This window comes from Mustela lutreola, chromosome 8 (genome assembly GCF_030435805.1).
Source record: "Mustela lutreola isolate mMusLut2 chromosome 8, mMusLut2.pri, whole genome shotgun sequence".
Classification (NCBI taxonomy): Eukaryota; Metazoa; Chordata; class Mammalia; order Carnivora; family Mustelidae; genus Mustela; species Mustela lutreola.
The window spans coordinates 139,025,516-139,051,256 of record NC_081297.1 but is presented as its reverse complement, the minus strand read 5'-3'; the positions used below and the strand labels follow the sequence as shown (position 1 = coordinate 139,051,256).

Sequence of the window (25,741 nt, the reverse complement as noted above, 5' to 3'; positions counted from 1 at the left end):
ACTGTATCTCTGGTTTCTACCTCATTGATCTAAGCTCTAATCTTGATGATTTTCCTTCTTATGTGTGGAGTTGGTTTGATTTTTTGTTGATTCTCCAGTTCTTTACGTTGTAGAGACAGCTGGTGTATTCTGGATTTTTCAATTACATATTAAGATATTCTTCTAAATGTAGAGAGTATATGACCCAAAAAGAAGACTAGTAAATAAATGCTTTCCCCCTTCATTATGGTTCAAACATAACTGGCTCACAGAAATGTGAAAGTCTTTATCACCCAGTAAAGGGTTGGGTGAATATTCCTCTTTCCCTTCCAAAGATGCCCCATGGGTGGTATATATGTCACTTATCTTTGATTAAATTCATGGTGAAAACTTTTTAATATAATTTTTTATTTTTTATAAACATATATTTTTATCCCCAGGGGTACAGGTCTGTGACATGGTGAAAACTTTTTAAATGTATTTACATTACATGTTAACATTCTTAAAACATTTAAACAATATATACATTGGAATAATAAAAGTTTGTTTGCCTATATCTGGTCTCCTACTCCCTGGTTTCCCATTATCATCCTGAAAAATAATTACTAAGAGTCTGGCATATCAATTTTTGGACATACATACACACCTACACACACAGATAAGACTATGTAGGTTTTTTTTTTTTTGTTCCTTTTTCAAAAAGAAGCACTAATACGTATTTTGTTTTTATATTGGATAATTTTATATTTTACATTGTTTTTCTGAGAACTTACATTTCCAGCAATTTAATACATCAGAAAATCCAAAAATCTTTGAATTGCAAGTTATTTAATATACTGGATTAAAGCTTAGACACTGCTGAACTTAAAAGGATGTCTCTGGGTTTAAAAAGAAGAGGGGACTGAAAACCAGAATGTGAAACAGTCTTCCTTCTCTTTTTTAGTTCTCATTACTAAGAGGATTGGGTTTTAACAGCTGTGTGGAGATAAAATATGTGCTTTTGGCACCTTGAGAGGGTTAAATGCAAATGAGACAGCCACTAAAGCCAGGACACTCAAAATAGCTAGATCCCCAGTGAAAATGTGTATTAGAAAAATATGTCCCTCAGCCTAAAGAGATAATAAGGAAAGCTATCTGTCTGGCTTCTGCCTTCAGTGTGGAAAATCTCCCTTAAGAAGTTGTAATTAGAGACCTAGTCTCATGTAGGTATAAGATTAACATTTGTACTACCCATGTCCTCTAGGACCTGCCACACTGAGAACTTATATAAGTGGCTTTGGGGAGTAACAGTTTGGACATACTTGAGCAAATCTTCTGGCAGGAAACATCATCACCCAGACAGCATAGGATTACCACAGATAAAGTTCCAGTAAAGATGGGTCCACAACAAAAAGTTACATAACATACAAAGAAATAACACACCAAGTCAGAACAAGTCAGTAGACACAATAAGCAATACAATTAGGCCATCCCACACTTTATACAGTTGGGTTTTTTTATGGTAATTATAAAATAAAAATATTTAAAATGATTAAAGGTATAAAAGAGCTAGAAAATAAAAAAAATATATTTTATAAGTCCTAGTATATTTGAAAAAGAGAATAGCAGAACTCTTAAAAATGAAAAAAAAAAGTGTGATAGATTAAAGGAAAATACCCCCAAAACAGTGATTGAATCAATCAGCAGATTAGACCCAACTGAAGAGAGAATTGGTGAACTGGAGCTTATTGTGAGGAAATTACCCAGAATGCTTCATACAAAGAAAATAGATAAAATATATTAAATAGAAATTAAGGAAAATTTTAAAAAGAGTGAGAAGGTTCAAAGTACATCTATTAGGAAAGAATATAGAATAAAAGAAGCAACATTTGATGAATCAATGACTGAAACTTTACCCAAACTTATGAGACATGAATTCCCCGTTTAAATAAGCATAAATGCTGAACACTAAACTAAAAAAATTAGAGTATGCTAAGATATATTACAATTGTAGAATTATAAAGAGAAAGAGATGCTTTTTAAAAATTTTTTTAAAAATTTTTTTAAAAGATTTTATTTATTTATTTGACAGAGAGATCACAAGTAGGTAGAGAGGCAGGCAGAGAGAGAGAGAGAGGAGGAAACAGGCTCCCTGCTGAGCAGAGAGCCCGATGCGGGACTTGATCCCAGGACCCTGAGATCATGACCTGAGCCGAAGGCAGCGGCTTAACCCACTGAGCCACCCAGGCGCCCGAAAGAGATGCTTTTAAAGAATATTTTTGTCTTTTGCTTTTATACTTGGGTGGTGGTTCTGTAATGGAATTTTATTCTTGGGCCATGTTTTTCTTCTTAAGTTTTTATAGATATTGTTCTATTTCTTCACATATTGAATGGTCTGTGGAAAAGTCTAAAGTTAGCCCTTTTTATCATTCCTTTGACTTGTCCTTTCCCTCAACCTTGCTTGGGTTCAGGAATTGACATCTTAAGTATCTTTTATAAACTTTTCTGTCATCCTTTCATGGTCATCGTCCAAGTCCATGAATGGTATGTAGTTTTAAAACTTATTTTTAATATTTAAAAAGTAAAATTTCTATAGCTTTAGCACATGTATAGATTTGTGTAACCACCACCACAAGCAGATTACAGAACAGTTCTGCCAACTCCAAATCCTCCCTTCTGCTATCTCTTTATGGTCATACCCTCCTCTACTTCTGTAAAATTTGTCGAGCACAGATCTATTCTCCTTAGATATGCTTTGGCTTTTCAAGAATGAGATACATGAAATGAAATAATGTAGTATGTAATCTTCTGAGGCTTTTATGCTTTTGAGATTCATCTAAGTTGTTGTATATATTAGTAGTTCATTCCGTTTTATGCCTGAGTAGTGTTCTATTGTATAAATGAACCATATTGTGTTTATTTATTCACCCATTGAATGACATCTGGATTGTTTCTAGTTTTGGGTGATTATGAAAAGAGAAACTATAAATATTTGTGTACAGTTTTTGTATAAGTTTCATTTCTCCAGGGTATATACCCAGGAGTGGGATTATAGGGCCATATGTTAATATATCTTTAAGTTTATAAGAAATTTCCAAACAATTTTACAGAATGGCTGTACCATTTTGCATTTTCATCAGTAATGGATAAGATGTCTAGTTTCTCTGCATTGTCACCAGTGCTTGGTATGGTCAGCATTTTTTTATTTTTAGCTGTTATAATAGATGTGTGATGAAATCTCATTGTGGTTTTGCATTTTCCTTGTGGCTAATGATGTTGAACATCTTGGTGAATTGTCTGTTTTAGTCCTTTGTTCATTTTTAAATTGGGTTGTTTGTTTTTGTACTGTTGAGTTTTGAGAGTTCTTTATGTATTCTGCATAAAAATTATTTGTTGGATATTTGTTGGATTTGAAAATATTTTATCCTAGTCTGCAGCTTATTTTTAAATCTTTTAGCAATGTCTCCTGCAAAGTAAAATTTTAAAATTTTGATGTAGTTTAATTTATCATTTTTTCTGTCATGGATCATAATTTTTGTATAATATCTAAGAACTCTTTGTCTAACCCAGCTGCCAAAGGTTTTTCTTCTATTATTTTTTTTTCTAGTGGAGGCAGAGCAGAAGGAGAGAGAGAGACTCTCAAGCAGACTCCATGATGAGCATGGAGTCTGATGTGGGGCTTGATCCCACAATCCTGAGATCAATCCCTGAGCCAAAATCAAGAGTCAGCTACTTAACTGACTGAGCTGCCCAGGCATCCCTACAGTTTTATCTTTTATATTTAGGTATGTGATTGATTCCTTTTTTAAAAGATTTTATTTATTTATTTGACAGACAGAGATCACGAGTAGGCAGAGAAACAGGCAGAGAGAGAAGGGCAGGCTCCAAGCAGGGAGCCTGATGTGGGGGTCGATCCCAGGACCCAGGGATCATGACCTGAGTCAAAGGCAGAGGCTTTAACCCACTGAGCCACCCAGGCACCCCTCTGTGATTGATTCTGAATTAACTTTTATATATGGTGTGAGGTATGGATCAAAATTATTTTGTATGTATTGATATTCAGTTAAGAGTATCATTGAATTGTTTTTTGTACATTAGTTGAAGAAGGTTTTTATATTTTTTTAATGTCTGCATGAGTCTCTTTCTCAAGGCTATTCTATTTCATTGATGTATGTGTCTATTCCTTCACCAATATCACACTGTCTTAATTACTGAAGCTTTATAAGGACTCTTAAAATTGGGTAGGGTAATTCCTTAACTTTCTTCTTTTAAAAATTATTTTTAGTTCTAGTTCCACTTCTTTTCCTTATGAATTTTTGAATAAGCTTATCTATCTACGAAAAGTCCTGCTGAGATTTTGACTGGAGTGGTGCTAAATTATTGATCATTTTGAAGAGAACTGACATCTTCACTATATAGAGTCTTCAGATCCATGAGTACAATATATCTTTCTAGTTATTTGGGCTTTCTTTGATTTCTTCCATTTGGCTTTTTTCTTTTTTATCAGCATACATATCGTATAGGCACTTTGCCAATTTTACAATTATATGTATTTTTAGTTTTACTAGATCATGCCCTCAAAAGTCTGTACTAATTTATCCATCTACTCCACATTCTTATCTACACTGCATATTGTCAGTTTTAAAAATAACTTTCCTCATTATATATATTTCAAAGTGATTTATTTTATAGGGTAGTCTAGGTCATCTTCTTTCAACTCTCTTTAGATATAGCCTGTTGAATTTAGAATGTGTGTCCACAAAGGGCACTGCTGGTGTAATATGTGCTCCATGTTGCTCAGATAGCTCTTACCTCAGTAGAAAGGTTGCTATGAGCCTAGCTTGACAACTTTCTAACTTTATAAGGAATGAACCTGACCAGTTTTCAGAGGAGCATTTTGGATCTGAGATTCTTCAAGATGATTCTGAGTAAATGAGCTATGGACTGGTTGCTAGAGACCCAAGTTGAATTTCCAACTCTGCTATTGATCTTAGATGTGAGCTTGGAAAACTGTCTTGCTGTCAGATCCTCAGTTCTTGTAAGTTTAAGGAGACTGAAGATCCAACTGTTGTTCTAGTTCTGTGGTTCTAACTGATACAAATAATTAATTATACTTACCAAGTGGGAAATAAAGAAATAGAGGAATGGAGAAAAGAAAAAAAATAAGGAAAGGAATGAACCAAAAGGAAAAAAACAAAAAACAACCAAGGTCTGATGGCTGCTTTGCTAGAGGTTGACTTGTAGCCCAAATAAGCAGTCATTCCAAGAAAGTTTTCCCAAGAGGGAGTGGGTGGTCAGTCACCCCTAGCACAAGTCAAAGTGCTTGAACTTCTGATTGTGGGTGAGGAACCCCATTTGCACACTCCAAGGCAGCTGTGGTTGAAAATCTGTCTTTGCCATTTTTTTTTAAACATCGTAAATGAGTTAATCTTGTCAATCTCATATGTAAATGTGGCTTTTGAAAATGTCAATTTCTTGGAGGCAACAGGTGGTAAACAGAAAACAGAGGGAATAAAACCCAGTAATTTTGGCATAGAGGAAATGGAGGTTCAGAGAGCTCAAGACACTTAATTCCATAATTATTTATTGAGATTCCATTTGGTGCCAGATGCTGTGCTGGGCGTTGGGGTTCAAAAATAAGCAAGGCATTCATGCCTCTACCATTAGTGACATTTATAGGAATTCCCCCCAAACATACCCAGTAAGTGGTGGAGCCTAGATGCACACTCTGGTCTGCCAGGCTTTTATCATCAGTTTAGAGACCAAGGAAACCACGCTGCTTTCAATATCTGTGACTCATGAGGTTGAGAACTCCGATCACCATTCTGCTTCTAGTGAACCCCGGTATTTCCTAACCAAGTAGAAGAGTAACTTTTCCTTTTACATTGCTGACTAGATATTTGATTATAATAATGTTGCTGTTATACTAATATTACATTTATTAAGGAAAATAATATTAGTAAAAAAAAGATATTGGTTGCTTGATAGACTTTTTAAACTTCATTTTGAAATAATTATAAATTAACAGGAGGCTGCAAAGATAATAAGCTCTCTGTACCCTTCACTCAGTTTCATAACTATATCCATCTATCAATTAATAGCACAGCCAGGAAATTGACAGTGGATAATGAGTGTATATAATTCTATGCCATTTTGTCACATGTGTATTTGTGTAATTACCACTGCCACCAAGACATGACATTATTCCATTACTACAAAGTTCCCCCCCCCAATGCTACCCCTTCATAGCCACTCTTACCCTATTACCCCTGATTCCTAGCTCTTGGAAACCACTAACCTGTTTTCTCGTATCTATAATTTTTTCACTTTGAGAATATAGTATAAACAGAATCACATAGTGATTCTGTGTGAATCTTTTGAGGTTGTGAAAGGTTGTGAACCTTTTGAGGTTGGCTTTTTTCATTAAGCTTAAAGCCCTTGAGAGCCATCCAAGTCGTGTGTCCTAATAGTTTGTTTTACTTTTTAGTAGTATTTCCCAAATGGATGTACCATAGTTGGTTTGACAGTTTTGCTATTGAGCGATATTCTGATTATTTCCAGTTCTTACCTATTATAAATAAAATTGCTAGAAATATTTGTGTACACTTTCATTGATTCTGAGATAAGCTTCCCATGATTGTAATTGCTGGATCATTTGGTAAGTGTATGTTTAGCTTTTTCTAGAAACTCAAAATCTCCTCCAAAGTGGCTAGACCATTTTATATCCCCACTAGCTATGTATGAGAGATCCAGTTTGTCCATAAATCACCAGCACTTGGCACTACCATTGTTTTTCACTTTATTTGTTTGAACAGGTGTTAGTGAAATCTCATCATGGTTTTAATATGCATTTCCCTAGTGGCTAAGTGATGTGGAGCATCTTTTCATGGGCTTGTTTGCCATTCACATATCCTTTTTGGTGAAATGTTCGCTCATGTCTTTTGCTTATTTTCTTTTTTTCCCCATTATTTTTCCCATTTTTTATTTATTTTGTTGAGTTTTCTAATTGCATTGTCTTTTACTGAAGTTTTCAGGTCTTTAAAAAATATTCTAGATGGGCGCCTGGGTGGCTCAGTGAGTTGAACCTCTGCTTTCAGCTCAGGTCATAATCTCAGGGTCCTGGGATTGAGGTCCAGGGTCAGGCTCTCTGCTCAGCAGGGAGCCTGCTTCCCCCCCCCTCCTCTGCCTGCCTCTCTGCTTGCTTGTGATCTCTCTCTCTGTCAAATAGATTAAAAAAAAAAAACTTTAAAAAAATTAAAGAAATTTTTTAAAAAAATTCTAGACACTGTAACAGAAACTAATGACATATTTTATGGTGACTAACATTACACAATAAATTAAAAAAATAAATAAATTGAATGCAAATTAAAAAATTAGAAAAATATTCTAGACACTAGTCCTTTGTCTTAGATGTGGCTTGCAAATATTTTCTCCTGCATGGTAGCTTATCTTTTCATCCTCCTAACATATCTGTCTCAGAGTGAAGAGACAGAATAAGGTTGAACTTACCAGGTTTCCCTTTTGTAGACTGTGCTTTTGATGTCATATGTAAGAACTCTTAACCAGGCCCTAGGTCCTGAAGATTTTCTACCTTGTTTTCTTCTCAGAGTTTAATGGTTTTTTAAGTTTTATGTTTAAAACTATGATCCATCTTGAGTTAATCTTTGTATCGGGTATGAAGTTTAGGACAAGACTTCCTTTGTTTTGTTGCCACTGAATTGCTTTGGCTCCTTTGTCAAAAATCATCTGGCCATACTTGTATAGGGTTATTTCTGGATTATTTCTGAGGTCTCTAATCTATTCAGTTGATCTGTGCATCTCTCCCTCTACCAGGACCACCCCACCTTGATTAGCTCTATAATACATCTCAAAATAAAGTGGATCCTCCCACTTTATTTTTCCTTTTCAAAATTGTCCTAGCTATTCTGGCTCAGTTGTCATTCCAACGCAGTGGAAGGGTGATCGTCTTTTCAATGAATGGAGCTGGAGCGATTGGATAGCTGGAGTGGGAGTGGGGTGGGGGTGAAGTGGGGTGGGAGAAGAAATGAATTAATTAATTAATTAACCCTCACACCTGATACAGAAGTTACTTTATGATGGATTATAGACTTAAAGGTAAAATGTAAAGCTAAACACTTTGAGGAGAAAACATAGGAGAAAATCTTCAGAGGGTAGGCTTGGGGAAGAATTTTCGCACTTGGTACCCAAAACATGATCTGTAAAAGGAAATAAAATTGGTGCATCATACATGATCAAAATGAAAAACTTCTGCTCCGTGAGGGACCTGTTCAGTGGATGAAAAGACAGGTTACAGATCAGGAGAAAATAATCACAGACTATGTGTATCTGACAAAGGGTTCGTATCTGGAATATATGAGGAACTCTCAAATCTCAACACTAAACATTTTAATTAAAAAATGGGCAAAAGATATGAACAGACAGTTCACCAAAGAGAATGTACAGATGGCAAATAAGCCCATGAAAAGATGCTTAACACCACCGGCCATTAGGGAGATGCAAATTAAAAGGTCGATGTGTTCTCACTATACACCTATCAGAATGACTGAAGTAAAAGAGTGACACTATCAAAGACTGTTTAACATGAAACTGGATCCTGGCGGCATTGCTGATGTCAAATGGTCCAGTCACACTGGAAAATACCTTGGCAGTTTCCTATAAAACTAAACGTGAACGTTCCATTTTTTACATGTTGACCCTGTAACTATTAATGCTGAACTCTAGTTAGTTCTAATACTATGCCTGTAGGTGATCTTTGCTTTTCTATATAGAAAATGATTTCTTTGAATTATTAACTTTTTGTTATTCCTTCCCATTTTTTGCATCTTTACTTATTTTTCTATTCTTATTATTACGTTAGCTAAGACCCCCAGGATAATAATGCCTTATTGTAGACTTTACAGATGACTTTCTAAGGTTGACCATCCAGTATAGTCAGGCTTAGTATAGGAGGCTTAGTATAGGAGTTCGTGTATGCCCTTTATGAGTTTAAGGAAACCCTTCTTCAAATCCTAGCTTGCTAAGACTTCTTCTTTTCATAAACTGGTGCTGAATGTAACCATTTTTGAAAGCCACTTACTGTTATCAACTTGTTTTTTCCCTGAATTTGTTAACATGCTAAAATAGATTGCTGGGCTTCGTTGTGTTGTGTTTTCTTTAACATTTTGATGGGAAAACATTATAGAATAGACTCACATTTCTTCTACGACTGAGAGGTTTTCTGTTTCTAGATCAGATTTCACATTAATTTCTTGCTCTGGGATTCTCATACTACCCGAGTCATGTAAATTCTGACCCCACAGGCAACTATGGAGTAAACTTAGACTTTTGACTTTTCATAGGAGGTTCCTTATTTCTTTACTCAGATTCTTAGGCAGAAGATAATCTCCCTCTGTTTTCTTGGGCTTGTATTTTTCATTTTCTAAGCCCTATTTATCTAAGTCTTAAGTGTTATTCTCAAGCCCTAACCCTTACCTGTTTCTAGGCTGGATGCTTCTGGACTACTGTGATATAAACTCAAACTCTTAATTCTTTGCTTTTGAGCTATCCCTTTGCTTCCAGAATCTAGGAAATTTATTTTTTAAAAGATTTTATTGATTTATTTGACAGAGAGTTAGAGAGAAAGCACAAGTAAGCAGAGAAGCAGCCAGAGGGAGGGAAGCAGGCTCTCTGCTCGATCGCAGGACCCTGGAATCATGACCTGAGGTGAAGGCCACTTAACCAACTGAGCCACCCAGGCGCCCCAGAGAATCTAAGAATTTCTTATTCTCCTCTCCACTCTCAAGCAAAAAAATAAAAATAAAAAATAAAAAAAATATATATATATATAATTTTTTTAAAAAGATTTTATTTATTTGCCAGAGATAGATAGATAGAGTACACACAAGCAGGCAGAGAGGCAGGCAGAGGCAGCGAGAGAAGCAGGCTCCCTGCTGAGCAAGGAGCCCAATGCGGGACCCTATCCCAGTACCCTGGGATCATGACCTGAGCCGAAGGCAGTGGCTTACCCAACTGAGCCACCCAGGTGCCCCCAAGCAGAGTATATATTAAATTATTTTTATTGCTATATTCCATCTAACATTTCTATACTGGGGAGTTAGAGGAAGAGGTAAGCCAACTCAGTCTACCACAGTTCTGAAAACCCTCTCTACTTGTATATTTTTTTTCTAGGAAGGAGTATTTTTAGATTTCTAAATTGCTGTCACATTATAAGAAAATATAATGTGAATATAAAGTGAATCCCTACCAGCGAGCTACATTATTGGGATATTAGTGCCTACCTCATGGGGCAATTGGGATGATTAAATGAAATAATGCCAGGTAATAAGTTTATTCCAGTTTTGGGGCTATGGTAATGCTCTGTGAGTGTTAATTATTACTACAGTGATTCAAATTATCCATAATATCTAGAGGAGCACATAAAGTGATAGTTGCCAGAGGGGAGAGGTAGAGGGATGGGCAAAATAGGGTAACTTTTAACATTTAAATGCAATTTTTATGTTGCAATAGTTTGAGAAGTACAAACAATTGCAAAGATAGTACATAGTTCTCAAATATCCCTCACCCAGTTCCTCCCACTGTTCGTATCTGCATTACCACTGTCCAGTTGTCAAAGTAAATGACCCTATTGGTACAATTCTATCAACTAAACTCCATACTTCATTTGGACTAATTTTTAGCTAATGTCCTTTTCCTGTTCCAGGATCTCATCTAAGACACCACATTACAGTTAATTGTGTGTTTCCTCAGGCTTATCTAGTCTGTGTCAGTTTCTCAGAGTCTTCCTTGTTTTTGATGACATGGATAATTTTGAGAAGTACTAGTCAGGTGTTATAGAATGCCCCTCAGCGTGAGATGTCTGATGTTTTTCTCATGGTTGGAGTGGGTAGAGTTACATTTTTAAGATCTGAAAGGGAGCTATCAGGATGAAATGTGTTAATTGTTCACTTTCAGCGGCGGTATGGAGGAACGGAAAAGCGTATTGAATTTCACCCCCATTGGTCATCCAGTGCCTCTCTCGTCGAGGGACAAAAGTGGTCACAGCTACCATATGAACACCTACCACATTATCCATGTGATACACATCTGTATCTGTATTGTGTTTACATCTACCTCTTATCTTTGTGTTTATATACTACACACATGCCTGTGTGTGTGTAATAGATTATAATCTTAAATCCTAGAAACAACTCATCCTTGGTAGATTCTATTGTCTTCATTTTACAAAACAGAAAATGGGGTTCAGAAGCCACCCCACTACCAGATGCCAGAACTGGAATTTAAACCCCTGGCCAACTGGCCCCAGAGCTGAAATTCCTAAGACTGCACTGCCCCCTACTGGCTTTATCCTCTGGTCACCTCTGACCCAGGTCCACAGTGGTTAGAAGACCCATAAGATCCATTTGTACTTTCTCCAAGTTTGTTATTTTTTTTCCTTACCTCCAGTTTCCTCTTTGGTGGTCAGTGGTAAAACCTCTGAAACAAAAAGGGGCTATGATATTGCTTTCAAAGACAGCCTGGAAGAAGAATGTGGGGAGACTGTGTCCCACTATACCCAGACCTTAGGAGAGCAGCTTCCTTGGGGAGAGAGTGGAGACAGCAGCTTTCAGACCAGAAGGAAAGTAGTGGACCTCCCTAGGGGAACTGAAAAGGGACCCTGCTGCCTCATACTTCTCAGCCAATTACCAAGATGCTTTTTTGGAATACATCTGCTCAGGAGTGTGGTGGGGAAGAGTAAAATAGCGATCCTAATAATAATAGCATGGAAAATAATTTTCAGTGCATCTTTTTCCATCGCATCCCCCTGTCCTTTCTTGGTGTATCTTCACTGGGTTTGCTCCTCATGCGGGCACTGTCTTTACTAACAGTCCCTGTCATCTCAGAGTGGATGGAGTGCTGTGCATGACCGAAACATTCACGATTATTCACTTATTGATTAGCTTCCATAAGATTCACTCATAGTCTTCTAAAGTTTGCTGCAGTCTGATGTCCTGATTACTCCCTTATTAGGTTCTGCTTTGGATGGGATTACTAAACCAAATTGAAATTCATGGTTGTTATGAACCATTTCCAAGACATCACTCAAAAGCAAGTCAGGAGATGCTTCTTGCCTGCGTCTGCCCGGCAGATTTTGGATCAAGAGTCACATCTCATGCCATGCCCATTAATGTGAGGTTGTTGCTTTATTTATGACCTTTATTCGGTATGTTGTAGTCTATTTCTGTTGTCACATTTAAACCAACTTATATCAAATTCTGAATCTCACCTTGTATGGCTGTGGAAAGCTGTGTGTCTGTGTTACTTTATTTAGCAGATGCCTGGACCGATGACAATTTTGTTGCCTTTTCCTCCCCCTTGGACAAGGTGAAGGAGAGTAAGTAAAACCAAGACTTCCTCTATGTTTATTTTTAAACAAAACATCCTTAAAACTTAAAAGATATCATCTCCTTCCTCAGGAAGCTGGCAGCTGTCTGGCCCAGGGACACAATTATAGCTTCCTCATTAAGACTGGAAGTCACCGGTTAGTATCTCCCTGTCCTCTATTCAGTGTATGCTGATGGAAATTCCTTACTAGATCAGCACAGAGGACAGCATCACCTCTTAGGAGTTCTGGGAAGTGGGAATTCAGATGTGCACTCATGTCAATGGGGGAACCAGTCTGCCTGGCTTTCCCCAGAAGCGCTAGGAGTTTTATCTTACTGTCACCCACTCAGCACCCTGACCTCAATGCATGCTTCGCTGTGTGAATGTCTGGTGCCATAGCTCACTTCAGGGTGACAGTTCTCCAGAGCAGAACTAATAAAAGGGGTGGGGTCAGAGTTCTAGTCCCAGCACCATCACTTACTAGCTGTACCTAGTAACTTGGGCAAGTTACATCATGCCCTGGGAACTCCCATTTTCTCACCTCTAACCGGAAGTTAGAATACTTGATTCGTAGTGTTTGGGAGAGGATCCAGGCTGTCTGGAGGTGAAAAGTACCAAGTATTAATGTTTACAGTATGTCCCATTACCAGTTTAAAATGATCTTCTAGAAAACTGGAAACCTCTGGGGTATGTGGAGGCACAGGCTCTCGAGAACAGGGCTCAGATTTCAGAATGAGACAGACTTGTGTTTAAAATCTGGTTCTACCTCTTACTAGCTTTTTGACCCTGAACAAATTGCAAAGATTTGGAGACTTGGAATTCTTACTTGTAAAACAGGAATAATTATATGGAGTAAATAACATATACGCACAAAATATTAGTGGGTTTTCCTCTTTCTTGGACCTTGACCTTGACTGTCATTTGTGTGGGTCATTTCAATTAATATGGCTTATATTCGGTCATCTGAGAAGGGGGTCATGTGGCTTGGTAGCCTGAAGATGACCAAGCACCTGGAGGAATTTTTCCTGATCTGAGTTGCCTGTATATGTGTGTGTGTGTGTGTATAATAAATTCATGTATATGTAAGTGTGTGCTTTTTCTTTTTCTTCCCAAACATTTTTCATCCTTTTTATTCTCTGTACCTGTAATCCACCATTGGGCGAGTCCCATGTCTTTTACTAACCTTCTGGTCAGCTGTACTATTTGCAACTCTGATGCAGAGACAGGATGGGTTAAGTTTGGAATGTGCTTCTGTCCCTGCCCCTCCAAGGAACCCCAGCTCTGGGGATTTTGACATCCCCCTTTTCTGCCTCCTCATGACCACGGGGATGGAAATTTGACCATCACAACTTGCGTGCAAGGATGCCAGAGAAAAATTCAACTTCCTCTCATTCCTTATTCCTTCCATGAGCTTTTACTGCTTCTGCCTTCCAGCAATGATGAACCTGGCTCAGCCTTGTTGTTATGGTGGGTCTCAACATCAGGGATGCCCTTTGCAACACAGGGATCATATCGCCTCTTATCTCATAGTTGGGATTGTCAGGGAATGCTTAAAGAGGTGTCATATACCGGGGCTTGTAAAGGCTCTGTCCCGTGATTCCTTCCTCTTCCTGCACTTCCTCCTGGCTTTCCGAAGACCTTCAGAGTTAAACCAAAGACAGTTTTGTTGCATGGCTGTTTTGTACAAAGCATTTTCTTACTGTGGGGTGTTCCATAGCAGTAGTGGCAAGCAGGCATTACTCATTACTCCCCCAGCGTTGCAGATGAAGAAGCTGAGGGTCAATTGTGCCACTTGCTTCAAGTCACCCTGTTACTAAGTTGCAGAGCTGATATGTTCATTAGGTACCCTGAGTGCAAGGTCTGGTGTATCCAAGCTTTTTAAGAGCCTTGAAAAACTTTTGAGACCAGGGAAATGATTGGCTCAAATATAGTAAAAGAACACTATACCATCAAAATGAATAGGCATTTAGTTGAGTATGTGCAGAATATTACAGTATGTCAGCTTGCCTCTTGCAACTTTCCTCTTACATAGTTATATGTAAATTACATTAATGTAGAATATGGGCACATTTCACTGGATTGTAAACTGTGAGATCTTTCAATTAGCAATAATCGCGCTTCGGATAAACCTCATTGGCTATGGTACTGCCACTGTGCAAGCTAAAACTGTGAGCTCTTTAAGTAGGGCCTTCAAAAGCAAAGGAACTGAAATCCTGGGAAGAGTTTGAAGCAGCTGGATATGGAGCTCAGTCACAGAGTCTGGTGCTTCCAAGTGGTTCCAGAATCTTCTGGAGTTTAGCTAAGTCACTACTCTGGGATTCCTGTGGTCTGTGGGAAGGGCATAGATGCTCCAGAGCTAACAGGTGAATCAGCAAGTTTAAAGACTCTCATCCTTCCATAAAGCTCTCTGTGACCCTTTTCCACCATTCATTTGTGTCACATGCTTGGTTATCAGGACATACACGATTTTAACTAAATCCCCTTAGATGCTTCTGCTGTGCAAGACTGTTTGTCAGTGGACTTAATGGATTTCTGCCTCACACTCGCCACAGTTTGGGGTCTTCCCCATTCCCACTGTGGGGAAATAAGGCTTATGCCTTCATTGAAACCATCCCAAGGAAACCAGCCTAACTTGACCACCAGTGACGACCTCCCTGCTTTCAGCTAGTTTTATTGGCAGGAATATGCAACTTTTTTTTTTTTTTCCCCAGCCTAGGCACTGCCATCTGTCATGGTGTCTTGTACCACAGCAGAGGACTGAATAGCTTGCTGACTCACAACAAAAATTAGGTACATAGAGAGCCCTGAATGGATGAGGTGGAATGTTTCTACACATGCAGAGTGGCACTACTCACAGGAGCTTTTAAAGCCCACAGACACACCATGGCTGCACTGCCTGCCTTTCCTCACAGATTATGTTCTTCCCCTGGATTGTTCTGTGTGTCTGGGTCCCTTTTAAGAACCTTCCATGTCACTATATTAAGACACCACAGTATTCTCACAACAGAACTTATGAGATTCCTGGTGTGACATTCAGAGTCTGCATTAATGTTGAAATTTCTTGTAATGGTTAATTTTATGTCAACTTGACCTGATCATGGGGTGCCCAGAAATGTGCCCAAACATCACCCTTGGTGTGTCTGTGGGGGTGTTTCTGCATGAGAGTAGCATCTAAATAGGTTGACCAAGTAGAGCAGATTGCTCTCCCCAAGGTGGGTGGGCCTCATCTAATCAGTTGAAGGCATGAATAGAGCAAAAAGGGCTACAAGTCAGAGGGAACTCTGCCTTCCTGTCTGCTTCAGCTGGGACATTAATCTTTTCTCACCTTTGGACTCAGACTGAGATACTGACCTTTCTCAAGTCTTGGGCCTATTGATTTTCAGATTGGAACATATACCATCAGATCTCCTGTTCTCAGGTCTTTAGACTCTGACTAGAACTACTCATTGGCTCTGCTGGGTCTCCAGATTGTTGATTGCAGATCTTGGAACTTCTCAGCACTCATAATCGTGAGAGCCAAATCCTTATGATAAACTTTTCTATAGAGATGACAAGATTTATTACATGTTATATTATTTATTACATATGCATATATATAAAGAAATTTATTTTACACACACACACACACACACACACACACACACACACCCTGTTGGTTCTGTTTCTCTGGAAAATCCTGACTGATACAGATTTAATATTATGGACAAAGGTATGCTCCCCATATTCATATGTTGAACCCTAGTCCCAAAGTGATGGTATTTAGAGATGGGGCCTTTGGAGGAATTAGAGGTAGATGAGGTCATAAGGGCAGGGCTCTGGTCTAATGATATTAGTGCCCTCATAAGAATGTAAGTGTGAATGGCACTCCTCCGCTGAGTATGCTGGAAGAAGAGGTCGTGTGAGCACACAGTGAGATGCCAGTCACGTACAAGCTAAAAGGAGTCCTCAGGATGAAACTTACCTTTCTGGCGCTTTAATCTTGGGCATCCAGAACTGTGAGAAATATTTCTTCTGTTTAACCACACCCTTCTCCCCAAGTCTGTGCTATTTTGTTCTGGCAGCCCAAGCAGATGGATACACTTTTAGGTTTTCCTGGGGAAAGAGGCCACCTGGAATCACCCAGGAGCTTCTCCTTGAACTTGTTATAGGAAGCTCACATATCTGCGCAGAACAGGGATGGAGTATAATGCATTCTGTGGTGTGCTGCCCAGATTCTCCCTCAGCACCCAGGTGTTCAATCTTTTAGCTACTGGGAATTTTGAGAACTCACAGCTGAGTGTCTCTCCAAGTGCTGACCTCAGCAGAAGCTCATGTCCTCACCTAGGCTTATGCCTGCATCCAGTGATGGGTACATATATTGAGTACAAAAGCCCAGTCTCCTTGCCTCAAAGCGGAGCAACTCTCAAAGGCTATCGCAGCCCCAGAGCTCCCTGTGGGATGGCATGAGACCTCTGTTGCAACTATATCAGTGTCTCCCACATTTGATCCCAGCGACACCTTCTAATATGCTTCCTGTATGCATATTTTCACCACAGACTCTGTTTCCCAGAAACCTGGCTGAAGACCCTTTTATATTACAAATATTTTATTAAGCCTTCTTTATATGAAATTTGTAGCTGCTATACCTATCTCGATATGAAATTAAAAAATATATTTTCTAAACACAAAAAGCAACACATTGTTTAATTAAATAATAATGCATTAATTTAATATTTAATAAAGTTATACTGTATCAGGTGAGACTATATCAGAAGATAAGAAGCAGTCAGGAGTTTGTGCTGTAAAATCACCATAAGTGTGAGGGACACGTGATCCAGGGGTGTTGTTTTAGAACTTCAATGCTGCCAGCCACCCTGCTATTGGGAATATTTTGTGAATTGGTTATCAGCTCTTGGGAAAATTCTGAACAAAACTGATACAAGATTCTCTTGATGTAAATGGTAGTTGTACTCCTGGATAAAAATAGTATAAAAGTAGGGAAAAATTATTTTCTGTTTTTATGTGAAACAGAGAAAAAAGTTTCCCAGCTCAGAGAAAGTTTTTTTTTTTTTTTTTCTTTTTCAGGATGTTTGGAGGTTGCGGGGGTCATGGGCTAATTTTTATTGTGTGGCACTAACATGACCACTGCAGGACATAAGCATGGTAGGGGTCCCCACCATGAGACAACCAGAATCAATGCCATATGCCTCTGGAGATAAGCACTGATTCTGCTGAAAAAGGTCAGCATGGAAGAGGAAAGGAAGCGAATTCTGAGCAGCAGCCCCCAGACAGTACACCTTTGCTGCACCTTCAGACTGGTCCACCACAGACCCCCAGTCTGGATCCAAGCCTGTGTGATCCTGTTTCAGGGCATCTCCTACCAGCCCATGCTCTTATTCCAACTTTATCAGGCAAGATTCATGTCAAGGAACGACTTGCTTCACTTCTGGGACCCCCACTCCCAGCTTCTCTTTTTACCCTCACTGATGTGTGGAGTGTGACGTATAGAGCCTTTGTAAGGAGCCCCTCCCGGTCAGCCTCAGGGGTCATACCTGTGGCCTTTGAGAAGCTGCCATGTGGTCTCTGCTAAATTAATAGGTTCTATTTTGAGCACCATGATTGAGGGGTGGTGGCACCAGCCTTTTATAACCTCTTTTTTTTTTTTTTTTTTCAGATAGACAGCCGTAGTGGGCAAGTTTAGCTTTTATGGTTTGACAGCCTGATAATTGGTAATTAGCTGGTGCACATGCATGCTAACAGTTGCGAGGTTATTGTGGGGGTGGCTACTCAACAAGGCACACACCTCCTCCCTCTGTTTTCTTCTTCCTGTGTCTTCTTCTGAACCCTCTCCTTTCCTCCTGCACCTTTCTTAATTAGACTGCTCTGATTCTCATCTGAAGATGTAGATCATAAGGAGACAGAGAGAAGGAGAGAGGGAGAGGGAGATTAAGGGACAATATGCTTACTCGAAAGAGATGTAATTTCAGTGTGTGCCTCCTTTCCAGGTTCCTCCTCCTGACCACATTGCCTTAGCTCTGTCCAGGCTGCTAGAACCAGATATCATAGACTTACAAACAACAGATGTTTATTTCTCACAAGAGTGGAGGCTGGAAACCCAAGATTAAGGTGCTGGCGGATTTGGAGTCTGGTGAGGAGGGCTGGATTCCTGGTTATATGGTGGAAGAGGTGAAGGAACTCTCCGGGATCTCTCTTATAAGGACACCAAGCTCAGTCGTGAAGACTCTGCCCTCATGAACTAGTCACCTCCCAAAGGCCCCACTGCCTAACACCATCACATGGGAGATTAAGTTTTGACACATGTATTTTTTCAACATTCAGCCTAGAGCACACATTGCCACTCTACCACATGGCTGGGGGAGACTGAGGATCCCTTTTTCCCCATGGTATCCCTGCGGTAGAGCATCAGGGAGGCATATTAACTTATGGGTTGCACAATTTGGTCATAGAACTAATGAACTAATCCTCTCTGCAAGGATTCTTTCTTTGCAAGCAGCAGGAACTGACCCTTTAGCTGACATAATGAAGGGTGCTTATTTGAAGGCTATCTCCCAGAATTAAAGGATTTGCTGAACACCCAGCTGGCAGAAAGACCAGGAACCAGGGCACACGAGGACCTCTCGGCTTTCAAAACAGGAGAACTGGTTTTCATGGGTTTCTGCTTTCAGATGACCAATGCCAAGCACATTCTGGCTTTCTGCACCTTTGCTTAAGATTCAAAGTCCTCAGAAATAGATGCTGATTATCTTAGCTTAGGTCAAACCCCAGTCCTCCAGGGGTGGGCATAGGGGAATGGAACCCTGAAATTTGCAATCTCACCAGAGCCTCATGGAGGAAGGAAGGGGAGTTCCTTTAAGGGAGGAATGCTGCCTGACTAAATTCCAAAATATCCGCCAGAGAAAACTAGAACTGAAATTTATCTTGTCTACTTGTCCATTGGATACTTGGGAGCCCACCATATGATACATAGTACAGACTAGAACATGCCAGTGATAGACAACTCAATAATATTGAGGCCACCCTCAAATGGAGATTTAGGAGAATCTACCCCAAAACAGACTGAAATCTAACTTCATGCAAGTACTCCTATAGCCCTTAGTGCATTCTTCTGGAGCCCCTCAGATCAAGTCAACTCTGTCATTCAAGAGATGAGAGGTTAAATATGTGAAGATGAAAATCGCATCTTTGTGGGGCATTTTTTATCTGGACTTGAACATTTTTGGTTACTTCAACCATTCTTCAACCTCTTAGTGCTTTCTGGAAATTGGGCAAGTGCATTCATTTCCAGAATTACACATCTCTGTACAGTTGCTTAAGGCAGATTCCAAGTTACAGATCATACATTCATTCAAGAAACACTTATGGAGCACCTGTTTAAGGTCAAGTACGGTACTGGATGCAGGGGATAGACCTCCCCACACCCCACTGTCTGAACAAGTTCTAGGATGACAGACTTCCCCCTCTCATGCTCCTTCCCCTCTGTTGGACAGACTGAGTAGTGAAAAATGAAAGTAGTAATAGAATTGTTAATTTTATCTCCACATTTTCCTCTCCCCAACCCTAGAACACACAGAGTTAAGTTTCCTGACATTTCAAAAAAAAAAAAAAGATGAAATTCTGTCTTTACCAAATAAAATATATAATTCACATTTGTTGAGTGCTGCCATATGGCAGATGTGAAATTAGAGAATTTCTTGCATTTTATTATTTATCAGCAACCTTTTGAGAGTAGCTATGCTGGCCCACTTTTTACAGGTGAGGTGACTAGGGGTGCTCCAAGGCTAAGCCAACGGCCAATAACAAGCTGGTATAGGAGTGGAATGATGTCTTTATAATTTTGCAAAAAAGGAAAAAAATAATCCTTTGATTTGTGCTGCTAGAATCCCATCATAGATGACAAGTCCATGAGTCTCTGGAAGGAAGACATGGTGGTTTTTGCTTCTCTGAACTCCTGGTAGCTGGCACATACTTAGGGCTCAGCACATGCTGTGTGATTGGACCGTTGTCAGGTTCTTGGGGTGGGAACAGACATTTGAGGACATGGAGTCTATCCCTTCCCTTATTTGAATTTCAAAGGGATGACCTCACTACACCTGTTCAGAAATATTTGTAGCTCTCTCCACAGGTGAGGTACCCTCATGCCTTTGTTGTTCCTTCTTGCATAAGCTGTTCCTTCTCCTGGAGGGCCGATTGCTGGCTCCTATTTCCTTTCTACCCATTCATCTCTCAAGCTTCACATCTAAAGTCTTCCCCGATCCTCTGATTTGGGGTTCCTCCACTCTTGTTTCCAAAGTCTTTGCACAGATCGCCGAAGTGCCAGTTGCCTTGCTATGTTGAATGGTCAGTGGGCTTGACTTTCTGGGAGTGTTTTGAAGGTAGGAGCTGTGTTTCTTTTCCTTTGTATATTCAACATCCAGCATAATGAGTGTTACATGGCAGATGGTCAGTGAATATTTGTGGAGTGAATGAATGAATAAATAAAGGATAGATCTTGGAATTGCCACAATACCCAAGAACAATAATGTCATGACCACAAACTTCACTGAAGTCTGTGGTGTCAAAAATAATAATCAATAAAGTGAAAAGCTTAGTATTTTATTTAGATATCAGGAAAACCATCAGAAATCACTTTATTAAATGATTCTGTGCAGCCAGAATAGGGACCAGGAAAATCATCACTCTCCACCAGAAGGAGATCAGTGAGCTTTTTATAGCTCGGAAGACAATGCTCCTATAGAAAGAAGCGTAGTCAGTACTGCCGATAAGATTTATGAATATGCACACATTTTCACACTGCCATTGTTTTTTGACTTAAGTAGTTACCTAAAAATGTTTCAGAAACTTGAAGCTAACTAAACAAAGAGGTCCTAATGTGATTCTTTTTTAGAGAAAAACAAGGTCCGGGCCAAAAGAACTTTTTGTTTGTGTGGTAGTTATTGCTTTCCTCCTCCGGTGTCAAGAAGTTTAGGGAGGGGGCGCCTAGGTGGCTCAGTCATTACGCACCTGCCTTTGGCTCAGGTCATTATCCCAGGGTTCTGGGATCGAGCCCCACATCAGGCTCCCTGCTCAGTGGGAAGCCTGCTTCTCCCCCTTTCACTCTCCCTGCTTGTGTTCCCTCTCTCACTGTCAAATAAATAAATAAAATCATAAAAAAAAAGAACTTTAGGGAGTTAGAAAGAATAGCACAAAGTAGAAAGAAGATCTGATTTGAGACTTGTTATTCTTAGCAAAACAATTCCAGATAGCAAAGCATTTTACTGCTTAAAGCCAGCTCATTTCTTAAAGGAGAAGCTCACATTATTTTATTTTATACTTTTTCCCAGAAAGATGATCTTGTATCGTGTTTTTATTCTTAATAATATGTGGAGTTTTGCAAAGGAAACTCCAAATACATATATCCGATTTTCTAGAAGTCTTAGCCCTTCACATAATAAAGTCTATTCACAGAACATCAGAATTGGAATGGGGTGAAAGCTATCTTAACTTGGTAAAGGATCTGTGTAATAAAGCTATCACTTATTGGGTCCTACTGCATGCTGGGTGTTTGGCAGACATCCACTTGGTTTAATTCTCACAGGTCAGCCCCTAGGGTATTGTCATCTTCCAGCATTGTTTCTGCCTGGTAGAAGGCAAACTCTGGTCTCTCAGAACTATTCATCTCATGACAGTCAAGAAGGAACTTTTTGAAATGGGGGTTTGAAATATAGAGAACAATCGGGTGGTTCCTACCCAGAGGTAGGGGAAGTAGGTGATAGAGATTAAAGAGTACATTTACCATGATGAAAAAAAATGAATAAATAAAATAAAATAAATGACAGTTAAAAAATTTTTAAAAAGTAAATATATGCAAACAATGAATCATGGAACATTACATCAAAAACTAACGATGTACTATATGGTGACTAACATAATTTTTTAAAAAATAAAGATACTAGATATGATCAAGGAAAAAACTCCAGTTGCGGCTCTCTGTCTCCCACAGTGAGAATGGCTGTCTCTCTCAGCTCAAACATTCTGTAGGACCCATTTCCTGGGTTCTGTCACCTTTCTGGTCTCACCCTGTCTTCCCACTTACTCCTCTTCTCCAGTCTTTCTGGCCTGCTTGCTGTTCTTCTGACTTACCCTTTTCTGTTACCATCTCAGAGTCTTTGCCCTTGGTCTTCCCTTTGCCTGGAATCCTTCCCCACCCCCATACATCTTCACAGTTTGCACTCACTCCTTCAAGTCTGTGTCAAATGTCACTATCTTAATGAGATCTTCCTTGACCGCCATATTGAAAACTGGACCACTCCAGTGCATAACCTCTATTCCTTCTCTTTTCTGTTTCTTCTCAGTACTCAAGGCCTTCTAACATACTAAATAGAAGATACTATATAGATTACTTATTTATGTTGTTTGTGGTCATCCCACCACCTCCCGCTCTGCACCTGCACCACCTCCTCAACATACCAGTAGAAGGTAAGTTCCATGAGGGAAGGCTTATTTGTGTGTCTTTTTTACCTTGACAGTTGCCCAGCCCATGCTAAGTGCTAAATAAATATGTGTAGAACGAGTCTAGGAAACCAGCTTAGAGTGGTTGAATAACTTGGCCGGAGTCAAAAACCATTACAAAAGTTGCGAATGTTCTAACCCAGGTTTGTCTCAACCGGAACCAATGCTCTGCCCACTCTGCAACTCTGGGTCTGTATCTTTGTGGGCAAAAAGAAAGAAGGATTGAAGGATTGTACCTACTTGAATTGCAGGAAACTCTTGTGAGGCTGGTGGTGTCTTTTCATCAGACTGGGCATGAAAACGTATTGGTGAAGCCAGACCTGAGTCTGGGTCCCAGCATTCCACTTTCTGGCTGTGTGACCACAACCAAGTTACCTGACTTCTCTGAGACTCAGTTTTGTTTTTTACACAATGAAGATGAGGACAGTCATTAGGAGGTTGTCATCAGAATGAAGGTATGGAGTGCTGGTAAAAGTCAAGTCAAGTGTCCCATAGATAAAGGTCATTTTATTGTTAAATGGTAAGTTATTAGGGCTTGCATGCTTTCAGGTTTTCTGGTGCTGAAATGAATCTTAACTTAGCCCTATTCAGTCTCTTCTGCACCCCATCTCACCCAATGGAAGAAACATCCACTGCATGTATTTGCTATGATCCTTGCATGGGGTTCAAGGCACCCAAGCAAATGTTACTTGAAATGATCTTTAACTGTTTGAACTCTGCTCTTTGGCTACTGCTCTGCTCCAAGGGCTAAGGGTTGCAGGTCTTAGCTGTTTGAGAGGTGCACTAATATTATTGAATTTGTGACATCCTCTCCTACAACAGAGCCTGGTCTCATTTATCCCTAACACGTCCCTGATTCTCTATCCAGATTGTGTTAGGTTTCACATTCCACAACTACTGTAAATAATTTACCACATCCTCTCACAGCTAGCTCACCATCTATTACAGTGAATTATTTACAGAGGAAATTCTGACTTGAGAAACTAAGATAATGGCACAAGTTATTTATGCAAAAGGAACACAAGCTTTCTCAGACTTCACTCCTGCCTTCTGACATCCTTTATTGTGATTCTTAGTAATTGCCTGGCACTTTGAAAACATTAACCAAGTTGATGTTTACAGCCAATCCCCCATTAAAAATGGGAGAAGTTTCTGTTCCTATTGAACTGATGGATAAAGGGACTAGCTCAGAGACAGAGTCTTGGGAGGATGCCCTTTCAAAACCTGTGGCTAGAGAAAACCATGGAGGATGAGTCCCATTTCCCCTATAGCCTATTTAGGGTATACTGTAATTGAGCTTTCTATGTCAACCTGGTTGTCATTCAGGGCACCAGAAAGGATATCAAGGAATTTTCTACTAGGCATATATATGTGCATGGGTGACTGCTTACAATAACAAGATGAGTTTATTCCTTCAATCAGTAGTTCTCTACCCCTTTTACAGTATAAGAAGCCATGTTGTCCTGAACATTTCTGCATGCATGCATGCATGTGTGCACACACACACGCACACACGCGTGCGCGCACGCACACACACACACACACACACAGGTGAGGAGTTACATAAGGAGCATAAAATGACTTCTGTCATGGAATGTCCATAAACATTGTTCTCTACGCTCCATCTTCAAACCCATTCTGTTGCCTCGATTTGAAAAGTGGGAATTAATCTCACCATTTCTCTCCACTTTGACTCCAGAACAGATGAGAACTAGATGTCAGACAAATGAAGAGCAAAATACCACTTATATTGTGGATCATGGTAAATTGGAGAATGTGTCTTGGATCTGCAGGGACAATCAGGCATCCTAGTTTTTACTCCTGAATTAAGACCTTAGAGGATGCACCCAAGGGGAAGCTGGGGTCTTTGAAGCTGTCCCTCTTATCCAGAATAGCCACATTATATCTATTGAGGTTGAAGAGTGAGGCCAGAGGAGGATGAGTCTTGAGACCTGCCACCAGAATGCATGCATGGACCCTGACCCTAATGAGTTTGTCCTACGGTGGCAGCAGCAGACTACAAAGCGTCCCAGTTTTTAGGCAGGTTGGTTGGAAAGGGTAGCCCAGATGGGGCCTATCTACATGTACTATTTCCGTTTTCCAATATCGCCTGTCAGATAAGTCATCACTACATCCAGAAAGGAGAGGTGGAAGAGTTCCTCACATACTTTTTCATTAATGGAGCACAAGTTTCCCTGTGGAAGCACAAGTGTTGGAGAGAAGAGTGACCCCTAATGTCTCTCTTATAGAGTCTGACCCTAGACTGCAATCCTCAGACCCAGTGTATTGGTCAAGTCTCTCACGGTCACAATTGACTGAAACACCAATTCAAGCTTTCATAAACAAAGGGACTCGAGTTGTTCATCAAACTACAAAATCCGGGGTTACCACTCGCTCACATTGCACATGTCAGGAGCTCAAAGAATGTCATCAGGACCCTGTATCTTTCCAATGTCTCAGCTTTGTTTCCAGAGTCTCAAATCTCTGTTTTGACACTAGTCTCAGGCAAGAGGTCAACTTCTTGGTAACAGGAGGGTTGACTGCCAGCTTATATTCTCTCAGTGATACTATTGGAATGGTAAAGAATATCTTTTCCCTAGTATTCGAACAAACGTACTGGAGAGGAATGTCATGGCCCTGGCTGGGTCACAGGTCCATTCCTGAATCAATCACAGTGGCCCTGGAGATGGGACACTTTGGTTGGGTGGGAATCATAGGCTTTTCCCCTATGGGAACAAGGATGTAGGAAAAAGTTTAATCCAAACCACGCAGACTAAGATTGGGTGGAGAAAGAATTTCCCAAGGAGGGAAATTGCAATCTTTTGTCTTTTTACTGATCTCTTCAGATTTTTAAAATATAGACTTTTAACTTTAGTATAGCTTTGATTTAAAGAAAAATTGTGAAGACAGTACA

At 39.7% G+C, this 25,741-nt stretch overlaps 1 non-coding gene across 1 annotated transcript; it reads right to left on the bottom strand.

Annotated features, from left to right (window-relative positions):
- Positions 1-14,366: 14,366 nt before the first annotated feature.
- On the bottom strand, positions 14,367-14,502 carry LOC131839965 (U4 spliceosomal RNA). Its single transcript, XR_009357088.1, has one exon. It is a non-coding gene; the product is annotated as a U4 spliceosomal RNA (small nuclear RNA).
- Positions 14,503-25,741: the final 11,239 nt, after the last annotated feature.